At 45.4% G+C, this 22,635-nt stretch overlaps 1 protein-coding gene across 3 annotated transcripts in view; it reads left to right on the top strand.

The window, feature by feature from the left end:
* The first annotated feature begins 2,124 nt into the window (after positions 1-2,124).
* Positions 2,125-22,635, top strand: part of RERE (arginine-glutamic acid dipeptide repeats) — a 403,316-nt gene continuing 382,805 nt past the window's right edge. For 2 of the 3 annotated variants that reach the window (XM_073585354.1, XM_073585355.1), the window contains exon 1: positions 2,125-2,397. The gene's annotated coding sequence lies outside the window, so the exon portion shown is untranslated. Of the gene's footprint in view, positions 2,398-16,798; positions 16,827-22,635 lie in introns of all 3 variants that reach the window. The other variant, XM_073585356.1, reaches the window with a different exon arrangement.

The following is a 22,635-nucleotide window of genomic DNA, read 5'->3' as shown; positions in this document are numbered from 1 at the left end:
CCTGACAGATGTTCCCAAGAACTCTACTTGCACGGCAGACAGCTGTAGCCTGCTTCGTGGACTCTCTACTCCTAAGTCCCGGCTCTCTATCCGTGTTGCTGTTGTGCCCTCAAGTCTTAGATGGGAGTAGTGGATTTACAGCCCACTACTCCACCGATGTCTGCTGCAGAACCATTAGTGTCCATACAACCTTGGGGACTGGGCCCCGGCCTTGCGCTTAGAACTTCTAGGCAGGGTTCTTCCTCTAACCCACGTCCTCTGTGTTCCCTTTTACTCCTACGTTCCGTACTTGTCTTTTTCTCCTATGAAAGCTCAGGCTTCAGTTCAATGTCTTTCTCCTTCTCTCCTTTCCCGTGCCAGTTGGCTCAGATCACTGAGGCAGCTGCAGCACTCCTTCCTCCATCCCTCTTCCAGGGATCCCCACTCCTCTCCGAGTGGCTTCCTCTCTCAGACTCCCCATCTGACTGACTGACCTGTAATCCATCCCGCTCTTTTATGCGTTCCAAACTCCACCCACCCACCTCCCAGCACGTTTAGTGTTCCAAGCAGGGAACCACCAAAGGTGCTCTGCCTCTCTCTAGGCAAGGAGCCGCAATGTGGTTTTGCTGAACTACTCTATTGTGTGGGGTGTGAGTGTTGGAGCATGGTCAGGAGCCCCCAACTTACCTGGATGGTGGGGCACCACACCTTAGGAGAAGGTGCAGTACCTCTGTGGCGACTGAGCCTCAGGGGCGCCACATAAGTAATTGTTGGAAAGCTTCTTCTATACTTTGCAGTTTGAAATGGGTTGTCCGGTGTAAACCAATAAGTCTGCAGTCCCTCTGCATACTTCTGAACTTGGGGATTCACCTGTTTTTGAGCCAGGACTGGAGTGTGTATGAGTAAGGCCGGGATCACACATACGAGAAACTCGGACGAGCCTCGCATCTTAATACCCGGCACCGCCGCTGGCCCTCGGATAGGAGCGTGCCGGGTGTTGATGAGAGAGACCCTCACGAGTTTCTCGCAAGTGTGACCCCGGCCTATCCTAGAGGCTATAGAAGTAAACGTTGCAAAAATTTTAATGAAACCCAATTGCAAAAATGATTTTTAGGCTCAAAATACCTGCATTTAGGCAGGGAATAAAAAATTGCTCTCAAACATGGACAACCCCAAACCTGTTATATCTCCTGACCTGTCTGTTTTGCTAAATACAAGTATTTCCTCCCCCCAAAACAAAACTGACCCTTTCTTACATTGCTGCTTTGTGCAGAAAGGTAGTAATAAATTGTTAACAGGGCGTTACCAGTGGGATGTTTCTCATGTTGGCCAATCAGCTCGGTGTAAAGACACGCCCCTTTGACACTGTGGGAACACCTAGTTGGCGATTTATTCATACATTTCCAGGAGTAACAGAGGGACGGCACGCTGCGGTCAGACAGGCCTCATATCGGGGCCTATATAATGGTGGAAACAGCTGACCTCATTAGTTTTCCAATGAAGACGACGTCTGAGCGCTTCATATAACGGCGCGGACACGACTAACAGAAGCGGTTACGGTTTTTCCTTCCTGACTATAACAATTGTGTGAAAATCCGCAGTCAAGTTCTCTGCTTGCTCTCGGTGAATGGAAACCCATCCCCAATAGAGTGCTGCTCACATAAGCGTGCGACTCGTAACTCTGGCCTGTAAATATGTGAGCTGCGCGTTGTCAGGGGTCTTTTTTTTTATTAATTATTATTACATATATCATTACAAATTACTTAAATCACATTTCTCGAATCCCAACGTTATTCATTCAGAGCTCTGCTGGTTCTAAGCTTGAGATAAAATGAAAACTGTTGTTACTGACACCAGAACGTGGTAATAAAATAAAAAAAACAACCTTTCCTTGAAGAAACCCCCCCACAAAGAAACTACAACTCCCGGCAGGCATAGCGCGGTGACGTCACAAAAAGGCCCCGGATGTCGCTCCTCGTCGCCCTTGCTTTGCTTTTTTTTTTTTTTCAATCACTTTATTATGCTCTGTTATTGGACAACGTCACCTCCGACGCTAGTAGTGGGCGTGGTTTCATGCACATACTACCAATGAGGCGGTGCCTTGCTCAAAGTAGGCGGGGTTAGAGGCGGTTGCTGTGAGAGGAGGAGTCAGTTGGTGGAGAGTCACACACAGAGTCAGTCCCAGGCACCGGGAGAAGCCGGCCCTCTCCATCCATCACTACCCTGGTGGCTATGTGCACTGTGATACCGCTGTAGGCCGCAGGATACTAAACTCCAGGGGGAGCCTCTTCCCACGCAAGCCCGCGGTTCCGTACACTGTCCTGGCAGAGCCGAGCCGGGCCGCCCCTCTCCGCCGCCTCCCTTCTTCTCTGCGGGGTCCACACAAACCTTTATTGATGGTGTAGAGCATCTGGGAAGGTAAGTGTCCGGCGCCCCCTTCGGTGAGGGAGTGAATGTGAAGGGTTGACCCTGCGGTGCTGACACCTAGTGGCGGGAGCTGGTATTACAGCAGCAGCTCATGTCTGGCTGGGGGAGGCTGCTGGGGATGTGTTTAAATGCTCATTATCTCCATTGTCCTCCTACCCTGCAGCCTACAAACAACTTTATGTGTAAAGATGTGTGCACAATCTGAGCTGTGCGGTTCTGGTTTGCGGATTGTTTGCAGGTCTGTTCTAAATTTTCAACATTGGAGTCAAAATTTGCAAAATCTAATAATTTTGCAGCCAAAGCTGCAAGTTTACGAAAAAGCACTCAAAAGTTCATATACAATAATATAAAAAAAACACTTGCGTCCTGTATGGCAAGGCTCACCTGGTCCCTCGTCAACCCTCTGCATGCCTGTCTACCGATGATGATGTAATGGGACCACTGCAGCCAGTCGCAGGCTGCAAGAGTCACGTGACGACTTACCGCTGCCATAGGAGGCTTAGGCTGAGTGTTACCCTGCCGGCCTTGTGGATCTTGTACAGTTGTAATCTCCAGGTACAGATTTTATGATTAGCGGCGTGAGATGATCCGCCTAGAAAATAAAGAATAAAAAGAAAATGTTGTTACTCTGTCGGGTTTGGTTTATATCGTATGTTTCTGTATGAGTCCGGTATGTTAGTATGACTGTTGATTCCTGCATAGCGGTGATAATCCCAGGCCTCGGTTTCTCCTCCTGCCGTTTGGTTTCGTAGATGTCTCTTTTCTTTTTTGGATCTGATTTGGGGAAAATGGAGAGTTAGAGAAATCTGATTGTGATGTTCTTGCGGTGTTGGCTGTCACGTTTCACCTTTGCTTGGTGACACAGGATATGTTCACATTGGGATTTTTGTGCAATTGAGACTTCTCGAACGTTGTTGTCGGGCAATTGGAGACTGCAGCTTTCACGTGATTCCGATGGCGGCCCTCGATAATTTTCGTGGATTTTTGAGGATAGTGATTTCATGTGGCACCGAAAAGAGACCGTATAGGTAAAGCACTGATTGTTATGGGCAATGTTCTGCTTAAGTTTTTTTTTTTTTTTCCCATGTAACTTGATGTCCGACACTGATGATACGAGGCAAGTTTTAGTCCTAAGTGATGGCAGCTCCGCTCAGTTATTATGTTGTTGTGATGGGACTTTTAACTTTAAGATCACCACTTTTATAACTTGTGGGAAAAAGAATGGACAATCTGTAGTAGTAATAAAAAAAAAAAAAGAAAGCCTGTTGCATAATAATCTTATTTCTTTCTTATCCATTTTTAAAAACTGAAGGAGTAAGGCCGGGTGCTCACGATTTGGAAGCAGCAGCCCCTTGGACATAGCACATGGTAGCGCTTTGGACAGAGCGGACGTCTATTGAACGCAGGTGAATCCGCATGTGTTCACTGAACCGTGCAGATTCACCCCATCCAATACAACGTATGGGGGAAATTTGAAAATTGACATATTGCGTCCTGAAAGACGCACCACGTGTCCTCCGCAGGTTTCTATGCACGCATAGAAATCCCATCCACTATGCTGTAACATCTGGCCGCTGCGGGTTGGACGCTGCACAAGTGCGCGGCGTCCAACCTGCAGCGATTGCTGATCTTTTGTATCCTCAAGTGGCAACTTTTTTTTTTGTCATTGTCTCTTAGCAATGGATCTGTTAAAAAGTGAAATAATATGGACATGACTTGAATGACTGAGTTTAACAGCACGGAGTTCTAGAATGTGAATAGTTGTTAGGCTCTGTTCACACACGACAATTTTGCCGCTTCCTCTTGGCAGTAAGATGCAACTTTCGCTCCATTTATTTTCTTTTGCTATTTGTTTGGGGGTGTGGAATGCATGTGTGATTTTTATCTACAGTACATGTCTAATAAAGTTACTTTTTATCACTAAAGATTCAGCAAAATGCAAAAGTGTGTGTTCTGCACTCTCATTGCTTTTTTTGGGTGAAAAATACACAAAAAATTGACATGCTGCAGTTCTCAAATTTAGTCTGGGGGGGGGGGGAGTGCGCAAGATTTATTAGAATTTCTGACATCTCATAGCTTTTGCTGGAACTGTAAAACACACCTTTTCTGCAGGAAAAAAAGCTGCATGCGAACATTGCCTTAGGGTGAGTACACACAGTGCGGATTCCACTGCGGATTTTTCTGCTCGGATTTGCAGGTAAAACCGCAGTTAAAGTGACCGGATCGGCAGCAGAATCCACAACGTGTGCACACAACCTTAAGGGCATGTCACACTAAGCGATATCGCTAGCAATATCGCTATAACTTGTGACGTTATAGTGATATTGCTAGCGATATCGCTGTGTCTGATACTTACCTCCGACCCGCTCCCCCGCTGGTTATCGCTGATCGCGCGAGAACGTCCTGGACTGTTTCTCGTCGTCAGCTTCCTGTGGAGAGACGAGCGACGCGTGGAGCCGGGCGGGACGACGCAGGATCGCCTAGTGTGACAGGTAAGTAGCGACCCCCGACCCCTGCTATGTCGCTGGTGAGATCTGCCTGTGTGGCCACCTAGCTATGCACCTGCAATCCTGACCGCGGCATATCGCTGGTGCATCGCTAAGTGTGACAGTACCTTTAAACTCTGTGGTTAACGGGCTGTTATTTATTTTTATTTTTAAAATAATTTTGCTTGAAAGTTTTATTACGTAAGACAATCCACAGTTTCAATGAAAGTGAATCGCGTCCAGCACGCAGATTGGGCAAACAAAGCCGTTAATCATAAATGTGCTGTCAGTTTTAAAACACACAAACGGCTGATGTGTGAATGTGCCCTAACAGAGCCCAGATATTGCCCGGCCCAACTTGTTTCTCAGTATTCATTACTCGCACCACTCCTCGCTCCTGGACAAATAGTGATGTAAATGAGCCGAGCCGCCCCGTCCTTGTGTTTGCGCTGCTGTCGTGTCTCGTCACACGAGATGTAAATATTTTCTTAGAATATTAATATTGACATTGTGGCGCATCAGTGAAAATACTATTATTTATAAATGATCGTGTTGTCGTGCCAACACAGGCTTACTTTCATGTTTTTGGAAAGTAAATTAGCTCCAGTTTTCCTGGTGATATAGTTAAAAACAAAAAAAAAAAAATTTAAATTTTTTTTTAAAAAGTTTTGTTACTTTTCTTACTCTTCCTCTTTTGCAATTTTGTATAACATTAATATATTTAGGGATGGACAAACCTCAGGAGTCCTTTCTTAAAACTTAGGTAAGGGGCTGGTGAAGGGTGCCCTTGGGCTTTTCCTTTTTGATAAGGTTGGTTTCACACGTCAGTTTGGAGCCCAATGTGCAAATTGGTCGGGGGTCTCCTACCCCAACGTAGACCTCCTCATGTACGCCTATGAGGTTGTTGATTTTGTTTCCATACATGGACCTTGAATGTTGGACATGTTGAAACGGGCCTTTTATCTGTGCTTCCGTTTCCTTCCTTTTTTATTTCTATTGCTTTCCGTAAAAGTTAGTTGAATCCTTTTGTCTTGCGGTCTGATGTTGGACACCCACTGTATGGCGCTGAGCACTAAAATCGCAGCTAATGATGGTGAGTGCAGTCGTGGAAACTTTATTGACCTCCGCTCCATTCACAGTCCTGTTTTTGGAATCTGTGTGGGTCATATGGGCTGGTACAGGAATACTATTGGTGCAGCCATTCTGGGACCCAATATTTTAGGGGTCCCACTGTTATCTTAAAAGCAATGTCTGCCTATCAATGACATTGCAAGTAAGGGCATGTAAGGGCAGAGCTAATAAATGTCTTGGTTCATAATTTTGTTGGAGACGAAATTTGATGATCAGCTCTGGGATTACCGGGGGCCACTTACTCAGGGACCATCTCTGGATAGGGATAGCTTCCATAGTTGGGGCTGCCCCCTTTAAACTCTACAGAGTATATGTTATGTGTATTGCAAAATTACTCTTTGACCTTAAAGTTGCCAAACGCTGGATAACTTTGCAGCATTTTGTGCTGTTAATACGCCATGGAAAACCCACATGAAGAGAGCGATGACGATTGGGAAATCTACTGCATGCGTTAAGGGTATGTTCACACATGGCCTTTTTTCTGCAGAAAAAAAGCTGTTTTTTTTTTTTCGTGTGTTTTTTTTATTCGATTACGTTCGTTTTTTTTTCACCTATTCATTAGAATGAGTGAAAAGCTCTACATTTTATCTTGCCTTGAAATTTATAATTTCCAGCACGTCAGAACATATGTTCAGTTCACGTGTAATGTCCGTATGGTGGGTATTCATGCCCGACCTCTGCAGACATTAATAGCAGTGCCCAGGGACTTAAAATCTCCCCCCCCGGTAGCACCATGGAATAAGGGATGCACAATAAAGCTATGCTGGAATCTGTGGCGGGGTCCCGTGCGCTCTTGGTGGAGTCGTCCACAGCATCTGTCGCCGTTGTGACATTGTGGACACGGTCTGCATCGTCTGCACTGTACGAGCCGCGCTCTCTGTGTTGCGTCCAGGCCATCAGCTCAGTATTTCTCCTACCACATTAGGTGTAGAACAATAGCACTGACTCGGAGGCTTCGCGGGTAATTACAAGTGTTTATTCAAAACGATGACAGCACGTATTAAAACCAAACGTGAACACGTCAGCCGTGATTGTGACGCAGGCCTGCAAGATGAGAACGTGTACCAGCCCGGCTCTTATAGATGGGAGGAGGAGAGGTCACTTACAGGCCATGGATTTCCTGTTTTCTATATGTAGGGTGATGATAGGGGGGTGAGACCTGTGGATGACGGTCATTTTCTTTGTGCCCATGTTTATAGATGGGATTTTTACATTTCCTGGTGCATTTTATGTTTACGTATACTGTTTGTTTCAGAGCCGTTGCGCCTGTTTCCAAAGGTCTGCAAACTTTATAATCTGTTTCCTGCATCACTTTGTCTTCTAGTTATGTCAACTTCCTATGTGATACTGGTTACTTATTAAGGGTGAGTGCACACGCTGCGGATTCACCTGCAGATTTTTCCTGCCGGATTTGCAGGTAAAACCGCAGGTAAAGTGACCTGCGGTTTTCCTGCAGATTTGCCAGCGGTTTTCCCCTGTGGATTGACACCTGGACAATGGAACATGTATCAAACCACTGCGGAATCCACAGAAAGAATTGACATGCTGCGGATTTAAAACCGCAACAAATCCCCACGGAAAAATCCGCAGCATGTGCACTGCGGATTTGAAATCCCATTGGCTAACATTGTACTGTACAATGTCTGCGTAACTGCTGCGAATCCGCAGGGCCAAATCCGCAGCGAGTCCGCAGCAGAATCCGCAGCGTGTGCACATACCCTAAAGAGTTTGTCCGCTACACATATATATATAAAAAAAAAAAAAAAGCAACATATACTTTCCTACTGGATACCTGCCACTGCTCTGCATAGCTGCTGGTCACCCAGCTTCCCTCTTCAAGCGGGGGAATGTCAAGTGACCACTGCAGCCAGTCATTGTCTGTCTCATTCAGGCTGGATAGAACGTAGCAAGTAAATGGCGAAGTTGCTTGCTTTTACTTTATTTTCCACTTGTTTAACCCTTTAAGATTTCCACTTGCCCATTTTTAGCATGATATATAGTGGACAATCCCTTTAAGTTTGCTTGTTACATTCAACCCCTTGCTAGGTAGAACACAACAGATCCCACTGTTGAAATGCAGGAAGTCTCTGTTAAACCTAACATCTGACATGGTGAGTCAGTTGCGATGTTTTTCGACTGCCCCCTCTATGCACAAGGCTTAAAGGTTTTCCCATTGGTGACAAGCAGTTAGAAATTCAGGAAAGTTTTCAATAAAACTGCACTTCTAATCTGTTTTCGGATGCAACGTGACTGACATGTAACCTGCTCTTAGGTCATTTTCTTGTGGTTGTGGCATGCCATAGACGTTGTAGGTTGAAAGTGATAAGCTGGGCTGGAATCTCTTCAGGGCAAAACTAATTAAGGCTATGTGCACACGTTGCGTTTTTGCAGCTTTTTTTCTGGAGGCGAAACTTGGTCTCTTGGCAGTAAAGAAGCCGCTTACAAAAAACAGGTTTTGCTGCATTATTAGGTATATTTGTCTCGTGCGCATGCTGATTAGACTATGTTCACATGTTGCGTTTTTGCTGCGGTTTTGTCTCTTGTGCTTGCTGATAAAGTTTAGTGCCCCCCCCAAAAAAAAAGAAAAAAGGCATGGTGCAACTTACTTAGGTTTTTGCACCAAAAATGAAGCAAAGCTTGACACCTGTGTTTATTACTGTGTTTTTGCACTTATCCCTGTTTATTGGTGAAAAAACCAAGTGACATGCTGTAATTTGCAAAACTGCAGCAGTTTTCAAAATCAGGAAAAAACAATGTGTGTGCTTGAGATTTCTGAAGTCTCGCAGCTTTTGCTGGTACTGTAAAACGCAGCAAAACCGCAACGTGTGAACTTAGAATAACGTTGGATTTCTGATGGATTTTGTTTGGCAACGGTCTCATTGTGGTGTTCTGAGCGGATCCGATTCCTGTTCTTGGCCTTGCATAGATGTCCTTTCTCCAGTTCAGATACAGTTGTGTCCAGGTAATCCTGTGTGAGCGAATCACCACGGAATCTAGATTGATACATTGTAGCATGCCCTCAGAACAGTACACTTGTCATGTTTAAGGCCTTGTTCAGACTCAGCTTTTTTTTTTTTTTTATCGCCATGCAAAAAATGCTACTTTCAAAAGGCAGGGAAGGTTTGCAGCATTTTTTTTTTTTTTTTGGGTGCAGGATACGTGTAATTTGTCTACAGTACATATTTAATAAAATTAGTTGTATTCACCAAAAATCCTGTGCAAAAGTTGCAGTTCTCAAATTCAGCAAGGGGAAAAAAAAAAAGCATGAGCTGTCTGAAATCTTAGAGCTTTTGCTGGTACTATAGAAAGCAGCTTTTCATTTGCATAAAAAAGCTGCATGTGAACATCGCCTAACAGTCCGTAATGATATAAATGGTAAATCATGAAAGTTGGGGGTTTTGTTTTTAAGCAACCCCACCACTTTTGTGGGTGAGGCGTAGAGGAAGAGGCCGAGCCAAAAGCCGCTTGATAAACTCTCAATATTTGACACCAAGAAAGTGGCTTAGATGATAGCAGAAAGGTTCATGGCTGGAGTATATTTTTGCTACATGGCTGGCATGTTTTGCTTAAAAAGAGATTGTGGTACTTGGATCACAAAGGATATTGGGCTATAGTTGCAGCACGTTTTAGTTTATTGCTTCCATTGCTCTAAAACTAACATTTCTGCCGTGCTTTTGGGAAAAAAATAACCTTAGGAACCCAAGAAAAAAAACAAATTGCGTATATTCCCTACAGTGAGTAAACAGTACATGTAAATAACATAGGGTACTTTGTCAATGCTATTTGTATTAAAAAAAACCCCATATATGGCATCCCACTGCGATGGTCCTAGTCTGTCTCTAGCAATAAAACCTTGTTGTACAGTGTCAGCCGACCCCAGTGTGAATAAGGGCAGAGAACGACAGGGGCCCTGACTGATCAGCCACCTGTAAGCAAGATGGATGTAACTTCATTTATAAAGGACCCGACCTCCTTGATTTAGAAAATACCTGGTTCCCCTTAAATTGTGTTCTTTTTATTCCTCCTGGAAGTTTTTGAATAAATTGACAGCTGGGTGTTGCCAGTAGGAGGCGTGTCCCTGCGCATTATAACACTGTCCAATCAGAATTGCGGTGTAAGGACGCACCTCTTTAACATTACCGCCAATTAATTTATTTCTAGGGGGAATAACAGAGGAACGGCACAATACAGAGTTGTAGCAAAAGATGCTCCAGAATTATTTTCTGTAGAATTTACTAAACAGACTTGTCAGACGCGTCTTACTATGCCGCAGTTGGTATCTTACCCTTCTTCTTCTCCGCTTGGTACATGTAGCATCTTGTGCGGTAGTTTTATAAGAAAAAGGATACTGTGCATATTAGTTGTCTTTGTCCTTTGCTGTTTACATCTGCAGGTTTTCCCATCTTTGTGATTCCCATTGATTTCCTCTCTTGCTCAGTTTGACTCATTGAGTACATCGGGGATAGGATTAAATCCACGTGGGGGTCGGGTTGGGCCTGCAGGCAAACAGTAGACAGCTATGCTTTAAATCAACGCTGATGGTTTTTAATATGTGAATTCAGATGAAGTCTATCTGCTGCCTTCAGATTACTGCTGACTCCTCCGTGAAGGATAAAACCGGCCAAGTAATAAGATTCTCTGCACTGATCACACTAACAAAGCCACCTTCGTGTCTGGTGCAACCCGGCCATTTTGTCAGGTTGTAACCAATATTAGAGCAGACGCTCCTCCCGTGTTTGCACGGCCAATATTATTTGGAAGCTAGGGAGACATGGATGGATGAGACTTTGGCGCCTTGGGCAAGTGTGCATGTGCGGGGAGAGTGCATCCATCCTTTTTTTTTTTTTTTTTTTTTTTTTTCTTGTGTGTCCTAGACATAAGACGGTCTTGACCAAATCCTGGGGGCAGACTATTGCGCATGCGCTAGCGTGGAAACATGCGCATGTACAGTGCTTGTCCCGGGGACAGTACTGTCAATGCCAAGAGTTGAAATACACATGGTTTACTGCAGAGAGGCGGAAAACCCCACCAATCCTAAAAACGATGGGGCCACAGTGCTGACTTAACACCACAGCCCCTTAACTGTCTCACTGCCCATTGGCTCCCTGGCTGCCCCTTGTTTAGCAAGGTACAGCACAGCTTTATGAAGTGCCATATGCCAAGTCGCGGAGATATGGCTGATTTCGATTTGACGCATACATGTCTGTGTCCTTGGAAAAAAAATCGGACTGCACTTGGACGACGATTTTCACGGGCCATCACATAGGTGGTCGAACTTTTTATTTATCCACGTATGAGGGAAAATGGACAACGCTCAGACCAAACTCTGAGCAAAGTCTGATCAAAATACATTTTTCTGGTACGTGATGTCTGAATGGAGCAGTAAGCCGCTGTCGAACGAGTCTGGCGGCGTCTCATAGAAAGCATAGATGCTCTCGGCCGAGCAGAATTCCTGCATATTGGGGTTGGTGGCGTTCTAATGTGCATAACCAGCGTCTTTTGGTTTTCCATACTGATATAAAGCTTCTGTGATGTTTTTTATTAGTAAACCTCCTTAAATTCAATCTCTGTGAATCAATAGAGACTTAAAGAACAAGTTTGAAAACGTCATAATGGAAAATGAATAGTTCCATTGTTTGATCCGTAAGATTAGCTAAACACCACACTGACTGACACAACACATCTCGGTGGCTACAAAAAAATTCAGCAAAACCAAAGAAATGAGCTGGAACATAAGTTGGCATAAATGCAATTTGTAGGAGCACATTCACTCTGTGGCCATTTAATAGACAAAACTCAATATAAAAACAAAATCTGCAAATACCCTGTTCTCATTTATTTACTGTCTGGCATTAAAACCTCACCTTGTGTCAGTCTACCCCAGCATAGATGAGGACAGAGCAGGACCATGCTCCTACACATTGCACTTATAACAACTTATGTTCCGGCTCATTTCTTAGGCCTGTTTCACACTTCCGTTTTTGTGTCCGCCAAACGGATCCGTTTCCGTTTTTTGACGGAAACTGATGCAAACGGATCCGGTTTTTAAAAACAGATCCGTTTTTTTGACGGATCCGCGGTAACCGTAATGGAAGTCTATGGGACAAAAAAAACGGATCCTGCAAAAAATGGCGGATCCGTTTTTTTACGGAAAACAACGGATTTTGACGGATTTGAAAAAACGGAAGTGTGAAACAGGCCTTAGGATTTTCTGTAGTGTCTTGTACTTTGTACAAACGGGTTTGGCTGCTCCATTTTGAGCTGACTTTTTGTCTATGTAGTTTCCTATGAGCAGGTTTCTGATCTGTTGGGGCCCGATTCTGCTCTGCCCCATCTATATTGAGGTTGTCTGATATTTGGCAAGGTTTTAGTACTAGATAAAGGTCCATCCTGATTGGGCACACATTGTCGCGGTGGGATGTCTTTTACGCTTTTTTTGATCAAAATAGTGTTAACTAAGTATCATTACATGGAGATTATTGTCCTATCAAATCCAAACAGAAGCCTTGATAACTGTTTCTATATTTTCTAATGACTGGAGACACAAATATGATAATCCAATGATTGTCTGCAGCGGCCACATCCTGTAGTACTGCCAGTCCCGTGGCACCAGGCAAGCACGGCTCATTTTCTTATTTTTATGCAGAGGATGCCTATGAAAAATGAAAATAAGCATTGAAGTGTCTCTGCCTTTTTTACTGGTTAGAACTAGACCCTGCTCTTCCCGTTATTGATTTTCAGTATCGACGTCCTGTATCTGACTGCCATGTTTATAGTTCAGAGCTTGACTGTCCCCATTCCTCACGTCCTCATTCTCTGAAGATAATAGATTTGCTTAGTCACTGGCCAATGTATTTTTATGTCACCATGTTTTTTTTTTCTTTTTTTTTTTTTTGTTCCCAAGCCTCCCTGAACTAAGGGGGCTCGTATTTTTGTTAGAGCACCTCTTATTGTACTTTTTTATTTTTTTTTTTAATCAGCTTTTATTCATACACATTTATAGTAACCAGTAGGAACATATGAGATGAGCTATGGAAGTACTATGTATGGGTATGTATGCATGTAATATATAATTTATTTTTTTGTTGATTGGTCACTGTACTTTCAGTCAACTTGATTTCATTTGATAGGTGTTTGATTTTGTACAGGAAGTGCAGGCAGGTCTTTGGTTTTAGGCGGGGAGCGCCGGACGCTCTTTGGGTCCGGGCGGGGAGCGCCGGACGCTCTTTGGGTCCTGGCGGGGAGCGCCGGACGCTCTTTGGGTCCGGGCGGGGAGCGCCGGACGCTCTTTGGGTCCGGGCGGGGAGCGCCGGACGCTCTTTGGGTCCGGGCGGGGAGCGCCGGACGCTCTTTGGGTCCGGGCGGGGAGCGCCGGACGCTCTTTGGGTCCGGGCGGGGAGCGCCGGACGCTCTTTGGGTCCGGGCGGGGAGCGCCGGACGCTCTTTGGTTCCGGGCGTGGAGGGCCGGACGCTCTTTGGTTCCGGGCGGGGAGGGCCGGACGCTCTTTGGGTCCGGGCGGGGAGGGCCGGACGCTCTTTGGGTCCGGGCGGGGAGCGCCGGACGCTCTTTGGGTCCGGGCGGGGAGCGCCGGACGCTCTTTGGGTCCGGGCGGGGAGCGCCGGACGCTCTTTGGGTCCGGGCGGGGAGCGCCGGACGCTCTTTGGGTCCGGGCGGGGAGCGCCGGACGCTCTTTGGGTCCGGGCGGGGAGCAAAAAGCCAATCTGTCTACATAAACATTAGACCATGGAGATGCAATGCATGCTGGAAGGAAAGCTCATGCACCTATCGTGCTGGCAGAGTTCTAGTGAAAAGGAAGCCCCCCCCCCCCAAAATGTTGATCCCAGTCCTTTGAACATAGGTTTTCGTGGTGCTGTGTAATGTTGAAAGTGTCGAATATCTGGGAAGACAGAAGAGTCGAGTGATGAGGAAATGTAGACGTCCTGAGGACTGTCAGATTTTGCTTCTAACCTAGTAGATTTACATAGTTTTTCCTCAATTGCTAAATCTTTGTCCACTCCTCTCCGTGCTGAGTGACAGAAGGGTGAGGATGGGGGCATCCATAGATGGTGCAGGTTTTGTTCTCGCCAGGCTTGGCTGGATATAGAGTTGGTGTTTATGGTGCGGGGCTGCAAAACTGTTTTTTTATATTCTCGTAACTCCATGTTTATCTTGCTTTTATGATGACTTGTAAACTTCTTGGAGTTGTCTTTGAGTATAATTTAGTCTGGGTTCAGCTCTGGGTAACGTGCCAGTGTTATGCGAGTGTTTATGGGGGAGGCAGTCGTGTATATAAATGCCATGGTGTTAGTTACGGGCTGGGTTCTTACAAACAGTTTTTGCTGCTAATTTTTATCCAAATGTCATCAGTGGATCCAAAGCATAGGAGACAAATAAAGGACAGACGGACATGTCTCTGCCCTGCTATGTATGTGAATTCTGCCTTATAGCCATGACATAAATCCCTTTTTTTTGTCTTATTTTTTTTTCTTTTAATGCCTTCTAGCACAAATGAAAGAATGTTAAATCCACAGTTTGAGTCCAGTGTCCTGGCTTTGCTCCTTCCTGCACCACAATGTATGACATATTGGTATTACTTGAGTCATTCTTGTATTATATGGTGGCCACATTATAGGGATCCTGTCACCACCCCCCCCCCCCCCCCGGGCATTTTTCAGTTAAAGAGCCACCTTCAGCAGCACTAAGGCTGCATTCTGTGAAGGTGGCTCTTCCCTAGTAACGCTGAAATATCGACTTTTATAAATAGCTCCTCATACCTGTAATGTGTCCCATAGGTATGGTGTGTCCCCCTTTATCAGCCGCCTACCATCTGTCCATCATACCTCTGTCCTGTGTCTGGGCACCGCCCACCATCTGTCCATCATCATGCCCCTGTGCGTCGCTGCCTCCTCCTATTTTGAATGCCGGCGCCTGCGCTGCGACAAGAGTTCTCGGGCATGCGCAGTGCGCGCTGCCCGAGAACAGACATCAGGCTATTGCGCCTGCGTGTTGCGGAGGCCCCAGCCCCGGAGTGTGAACACATCATAACACACTGCGGGGCGGGATCTGGGGCCTCCACAACACACAGGCGCAATAGCAGACACAGGACAGGCATGATGGACGGATGGAAGGCGGCTGATACAGGGGGACACACCATACCTATGGGGGACACATTACAGGTATGAGGAGCTAGTTATAAAAGTCGATATTTCAGCATTACTAGGGGTCAGAAAAAGAACCACCTTCACAGAATGCAGCCTTAAGGTACTGTCACACTTAGCGATGCACCAGCGATCCCGACCAGCGATATGATGCGGTCAGGATCGCTGGTGCATCGCTAAAGTGGTCGCTAGTGAGCTGCCACACAGGCAGATCTCACCAGCAACATCGCAGGGGTCCGGGGTCGCTACTTACCTGTCACACTAGGCGATCCTAACGTCCTCCCGCCCGGCTCCACGCTCGTCTCTCCACAGGAAGCTGACGACGAGAAATGGTCCTGGATGTTCTCGCGCGATCAGCGATAACCAGCGGGGGAGCGGGTCGTAGGTAAGTATCAATATGCATATAAAGTCAGTGGAGCCTCATTTAAGAGTCTCAAACACGGGACTAGCCAGATCTTCCTCCAGGGAAGGACCCATCCAAGGAGTGGCTCCTTTCGGAAACCACCATTACCACCATATTAAGTGACCCTTTAAGTCAATATCTAGCTCTTTACGAGTTTACAGATAAGACAAGGGAAATACCAAGGCCAGGTATCCATCCACAAACAGCTGTTTCGGGGTGTTGCCCCTCATCAGTGTGGAGTAGGATTCTGGCTAGGTGGGAGCAATGCCTAGAAGACCAACATCACGAAACAATCACTGACCTCAGGGAGACCAGTCAAAGAAAACACTGCAGTAGCCGGCAAAGGCGCTCAATCAGTGAAATCCTAGGTGCATAGCTCCCTGGGAAATACGAATATGCATATAAAGTCCGTGGAGCCTCATTCAAGAGTCTCAAACACGGGACAGAATCCTACTCCACACTGATGAGGGGCAACACCCTGAAACAGCTGTCTGTGGATGGATACCTGTCCTTGGTATTTCCCTTGTCGTATCTGTAAACTCGTAAAGAGCTGGAGAATAAATAATGTATGATCGCTGTTGATCCAGGTACTGATCCTGAGAATTGGGAGCACAAATTCCATTGTAGAAATGGAGTGGTAATGAGCAAGCGACAGTGAATAGTACAAGGATTGCACATGCTCACCAAAGCTCCATTCACACACGGGACTTTGAGACTAACATTTTTGTCATTGGTGGGGTCATCTTCCTGGCATTTATGTTTTTATTACCTGTCCTGTGAATTGGTGATATGTTCCTTAAAGGGAATCTGTCACCCAATTTTATCCCTATCAGCTGCTGGCACCGCCATCCGGGGCTTGTCTAGAGCATTCTGTAATGCTGTAGATAAGCCCCTGATGTAACCTGAAAGATAAGAAAAACAAGTTATATCATACTCACCAGGGGCGGTCCGGGTCCGGAGGGAGTAGCAGTTCGGTCCGGCGCCTCCCATCTTCTAACGATGACATCCTCTTCTTTCCTGCCCAACGTGGCGCAGGCGCACTGCTCTGCCCTTTTGTGTGACAGATTCCCTTTAAAGGGATGCGGCCTTCAGTAAATGACCTATGGCTTAAATAACTTTTCTGTGTGTACATGTTGGTTTAAAATAAAAACTAAACCAAAACATAATTGGTAAAGTTGCAAATTTTACAGTTGGGCTTTTTTTTTTTTTTTAGACTTCCTCTGGCAGGATTACAATGACAGGTAACTCCTCTTTACACAGCTGACACTACAGGATCCACCAATCAAAACAGATGATGTCACAACTAACCTCCTCCCCCTTTCTTTACAGTGACATTTCCACACACTCATTAGGTTTGTCCACTACTCGGCCAATTCCCTCTGAATCCCTAGGGCCCCCCCCCCCCCAATAATGACACTTATACTCGCCTCCAGTACCTGCGCAGTTCCACCAGTGTCAGCACTTTTTCTCCCATTATGTCAGTGATCCCTGCAGCCGATCAGCACTGACTTCACCTTCCCCTGCGGAGGAAGTTAGCTCTATAGCTGCCGTCTCTCTTCTTCCAGATGTCAATTATGCCCATAGGAGGGAGAGTGAAGCAAATGCTGATTGGCTGCAGACATTCCCGGTAGAGTCGGTGCCGACAATGCTGGAATACAACCGGAGGCGAGTATGTGCTATTATTTTACTGGGGGTGAAATAGGGATTCAGAAGAGGTTGTCTGAGTAATAGACATTCCCTTTAGTGCAAATTATAGAGTGAGAGTTTAATTGTGGCAATGTACACGTGTTGTTTCCTTTAACAGGTAGTTTGAGTCTAAATGTGCCCCAGTGGCCAGTGTGAATATTACAATATTTCTATTTCTAATGAAGTGAGCTGCAATATAAGTGACCCCCCCCCAAATAATTTTTTTTATATGTATATATTTATTTTTTTTATTGAATATCACTTGCTTCATTAAGAATAGAAATGATATATAATATTGTGTGTGTTCAACACTAAACAATAGTTCATTTTGTGAATTAATCTTCCCTTCGAGACTTATGTTTATTACATACTATGCTGCCCGGGCATAGTAACTAATTGTGGTTAGTTATAGCAAATTATAATTATCCTCCATCCTATAGTCCCGTGCCCATATACCATCATACATATCCACGATCCCATAGGCCCGTGCCCATATACCCGTCATACATATCCTTCATCCCATATCCTCCATCCCATAGTCCCGTGCCCATATACCCATCACACATCCTCCATCCCATAGTCCCGTGCCCATATACCCGTCATACATATCCTCCATCCCATAGTCCAGTGCCCATATACCCATCACACATCCTCCATCCCATAGTCAACCATTATGACATCATAATGAGCGGCGGGGCTTGCAACCTATGATGACATCAGCGTCGCCATGGCAACCATTATTATAACCACTTTTTCCCCATTGTGTAGATAGGCGCAAAATTGTTTGGTGAATTGGAACGTGCGGGGTTAAAATTTCACCTCACAACATAGCCTAGGACGCTCTCGGGGTCCAGACGTGTGACTGTGCCTAATTTTGTGGCTGTAGCTGCCACGGTGCGGATGCTAATCCCATACACACACACACACACACACACACACACACACACACACACACACACACACACACACACACACACACACACACTTGAGTTTTATCTTATGTAGTCAACTGGAATTACATACTGCCCCTTGTGGCTAAATCATGAACTACAGCAAGAAATCGCAGCAGAGATCCCAATTTGACCATATATTAGTCAATCGCATTTGTGCTTGTTGAAAAGTTGGCGTAAAGTTTCTTAATAGGAACGGGATTTATTTTCAATTGCCCATAAATGCTGAGCGTCTTTACATTGCAGCAGCGGGAACCCTGTGATGGTTATGAATGAGATTCCAGTTCTAAGCATGTCACACTAGTAGAAGAAGAAGAATGCAACTGGATCAAGATTCTGAATGCATGTCTATAGCACAAAGGATAACCTTGCAAACAGCCTCGGGGATTACGCTGATTATTCTTGGTATGAATGTGAACACATTTGGGCATGTTGGATTTGGATTTCTTCTGTTTTTAATGCAGTTGCAGAGCTTTCTAAATAATATGTACTGGGCTTTGACAGTGCAAAGCAATCATTCTGTATTATCCAGTTGGCTCTCGTACTCTGGAAGGATGGAGGCTAATTAACCGTGTCAGGGCTTGCATCTGTAGCCGGCTTTGATTGAGATGGCAGCGCTCCTGTTCTACCTGATTCTGCTTCTGCCTTTCTTCTCTGCACACAAGAACACTCCAGCTTTGCCAGAAATCCTTATCTTTCCTGGGACTTACTGAGCACCAGTTAATTATGTTGCATGTAGTCTATCCAGGATAAAAGGATGCATGCAGGCAGAGGCCGATATTAACATGCACAACGCTTCTCCGAAGGAAGAAAAAAAGCTAAAAAAAAAGCTTAATTTTTTTAAGGCAATACCAGGAGATTAATTAAATTTGTAAATGCAGATTTTAACTGTCAGGCTGTGTGCACATGATGCAGAATTCCTGCGGATCCGCAGTGTGATTTACAGTAGCATGTAAATCAATGAAAAAAAAAAACGCTGTGCAGACGCTGCAGATTTTTCCACGTGGTTTTCCTGCGGTACAAAATCCGCAGCATGTCACTTCTTTTGTGCGGTTTTCCACCGCCCCAGTCTCCAAATCCGCAGGGGGAAAACCGAAAGAAAACTGCATTAAAAATGGAAGAAATCCGCAGGAAAAATGCAGGTCATTTGACCTATGGATTTCTTCAATTCTGCGCGGAAAAATCCGCAGGGCAAAAAAGTACGTGTGCACTCAGCCTCAGGAGTTATGAGTGTCGTGTCCGAGGGGCCGCGTGAACTTCAGTGAGGTGTCGTGGTGTAGCAATTACACAAATATCATGGTGGGCAAATCCGTTTCCATTAAGGAGACGTGTTATATCTCAGCTGTTTCCATTAAGGAGAAGTGTTATATCTCAGCCGTTCGTTTATGAATGCTGTTAGATTTATTAATGAGGTGCAATTCATTATTTAAGCAAAAATATTGACCATGGCTGCTCTCCGGCGTCCTTGATTAGTAGGGCGGATATGGTGTCATACCGGCGGGTCCTGCAAAATCTTTTTGCTCAACTTTCGAAGACACTCCACTTTAAAATGGAAAAATATTGTCGCCTCTTTTCCCAAAACTGCACAACACCTGTCCAGAAAGGTTTTGTTTGTAGTCTGTAGACATGGCAACAAATTAATCTTCATTGGTTCTACATACATTTTGGATGCATTGGAGTAACCAGAGCAGAGACGCTCTGTGCATCATGGTGAGGCCATACAGCTCAGTGCACCTTCCCAGCTACTTGATTGCCATCGTTCTCCTTCCTTCTTTTGCTCCTGTATAACCAGTCAAGGAAAAAAAGAGCAGTGAGTGGTGCAAAACAAGCAGGAGTAAAAGTGCCCTGAACAGCTCAGCCACGCCAACATTCTCTGATTGCTGGAATCGCAGGGCACTCCAAAGCCACTTTTTTTTGGATTGACTGTGATAATTTCTGGTGGGTCTTCCCTTTCGTCATTGTCGTCTTGCCCATTTATTATCGGCTCCCAGTGACTGTACAGTTTTACCATCGTCGACAAGTACAATCGTGCCTCCAGATCATTTTTAGTCCTTTTTTGGACTTGTCGCTTACAGCTGCAGAGTTTTCTACCAGTGGAAAACGTGCACAAAATGAGGGCGAGATCCGGTTCCAAGATTTTCCGTTGGGCACCGCCGCTTTGCACCTAAGGCGCTAATGATCTGATTTATATGAACTGTTGCTGTTTTATGGGAAGGACATCGCTGTCGTTAACATGCCAGCCTGGAAAAGAGAAGGAGTTAATGGCATGCCCTCCCAGTGCAATGTATTTCTGCTCCTCTGTGGGGCTGTGCTAAATTGGGCCTGTTTTGGATGAACTGGAATATACTGCAGCAGGAATAATGAATGCGGTGGATGGTCTTTCTGCTGTTATCAAAATCCATTAACACGTTTTTCTGCGCTTGAGCGCCTTTCATTGTTCATTTTTATGGTTCGTGCCGTCGCAGTTTTAAGGAATAATATCCACTTTGCTGATACAACTGTTTCTGGGCTCTCGCAACACACCAAAGATGCTTCACCAGAAAACATTTGCCTTTTTTTTTGCACTTTGTGTCTGTCTGTTTTAACAGCCTTGTCTTTTGGAGATGCAAGTAGAAGTCTTTGTGCAATGGAGTTCTGTCCAAACGGCCACTTTTATTTGAAACAGCACCACTTTTGTCCAGTGGCTGTTACTGGTATTGCAGCTCATCTCTATTCATATTTTTCAATACCACGGCCATAATGGCGGTGTTTCTCGGGGAAAGGAAATCTAAATTTGGATAACTGCAGCAATGATCGCTGTATTTTCTAAAGAGTACCTACTTTCGAAGAAACCCATTCCTCACCCGTTGACCTGCTACATCTGTTTCCTCTCTTTCCAGGTCTTCATTTTCCACTTGATGAGACACTGTGATTGGCTGCCACTTGTCACATGTCCGTGTGTTGGGACATCATTCCTGTAGCGGGATGTACAGGCCGGTGGGGGATCAGAGTAATGGGAACAGCTGGGTTGAGTATCACTTTTTGAAGTTGACAAGCCTGTTATGAATGGGTCACCGAGGAGGATGGCAGGAACAGGCTAAGCCACCAGAAGACCAGAGAGGTTGGTAACTGGGTGGATTGCAGACCCCTGAACCTATCAACACAACTAGCAGTAGCCGTGGAGCGTTCCTATGATGCCCTAGATGCTTTGTCACAGCCGGAGAACTAACTAAGCCTAAAGACAGATGAAATCTAAACTGCCCCGGAGCAGATCCCCAAAGGAATAGACAGCCCCCAAACATATATTGTCGGTGAGAAAAGATGAGACACAGGCAGAGAACAGACTGAGTAAATGGTGGGGCCCAAGCTGTCTAAACAGGACAGGACAGAAAAGATACTGTCTGCAATCACGCACAAAACCCTAAAAAAGTCCAACACTTCTGATATACAAAAAAACTGAGGCCACACGACCTCACTCCCGCTAGATCAGCACTCTGGTATAAACTGGAAGCAAAGCAAAAAGATACTAACATAACAGGAGACTGAACAAGCTGTAACATATGAAGCAGGGCCCAGTGCTGCCCCCAGCAGGGAGCACGCTGAACCCCAGCAACAAAGCAGAAAGCAAAAAAAGGCACAACCCGATTAGATGCAAAAGAATCACTTAACTGAACCATGTGGATCAGGCAGGGGACAAAAGAACTCCAAATGCACAAGGAGGAAATCACCAGCAACCTCTAAGGCTGTGTGCACACGCTGCGGATTTTGCTGCGGTTCCGCAGCGGACCCGCAGCAGTTTCTGCTGCGTTGTACAGTACCATGATTCCCTATGGGAATCAAAAACCGCAGTGCAGACGGTGCGGAATTTTCCGCGCGGATTATCTGCGGTTTTCAATCCGCAGAAAGAATTGACATGTGAATTCTTTCTGCGGATTCTTCTGCGGTTTGCCAAACCGCAGAGCAATCCGCAGGTAAAACCGCAGGTATTTTGACCTGCGGTTTCACCTGCGGATTTTACAAAATCCGCGCGGATGAATCCACACCTAATCCGCAGCGTGTGCACACAGCCTTAGAGCAGCCAGCTCAATTATATGCTCCCAGCCAGTAATCCCAGGTTCCCAATTATCATCGTCAGGTGGGGAACTTCCATCAACCTGGCCAGCTCCACTACTTTCAGTAACCACCAGGGAGCAGAGGGAGCTTTGGCTCAGAACTCCGAGCAAGGGAATTCACAACACAGGCCCCTTTTAAGGCGTGACTTTTAGCTGTAGAAAATGTATTCATACATGCGTTTATAGATTTATTTTTTTCGGAACTTACTTTCCTTACAGATTTCACTTTTAAAGGAGCTGACCCTTTAAAAAAAAAAAAACTAGCCAAAAGAAATGTATTTCCTACTCCACCTCTAAACCTTTGGTGGTCCGCACCAGGGCTG

The sequence above is a fragment of the Dendrobates tinctorius genome, unplaced genomic scaffold (genome assembly GCF_039654945.1).
Source record: "Dendrobates tinctorius isolate UK_male_01 unplaced genomic scaffold, ASM3965494v1 ptg000086l, whole genome shotgun sequence".
NCBI lineage: Eukaryota > Metazoa > Chordata > Amphibia > Anura > Dendrobatidae > Dendrobates > Dendrobates tinctorius.
Note: the sequence above shows the minus strand (reverse complement) of the source record. Positions and strands in the feature narration are given on the sequence as shown.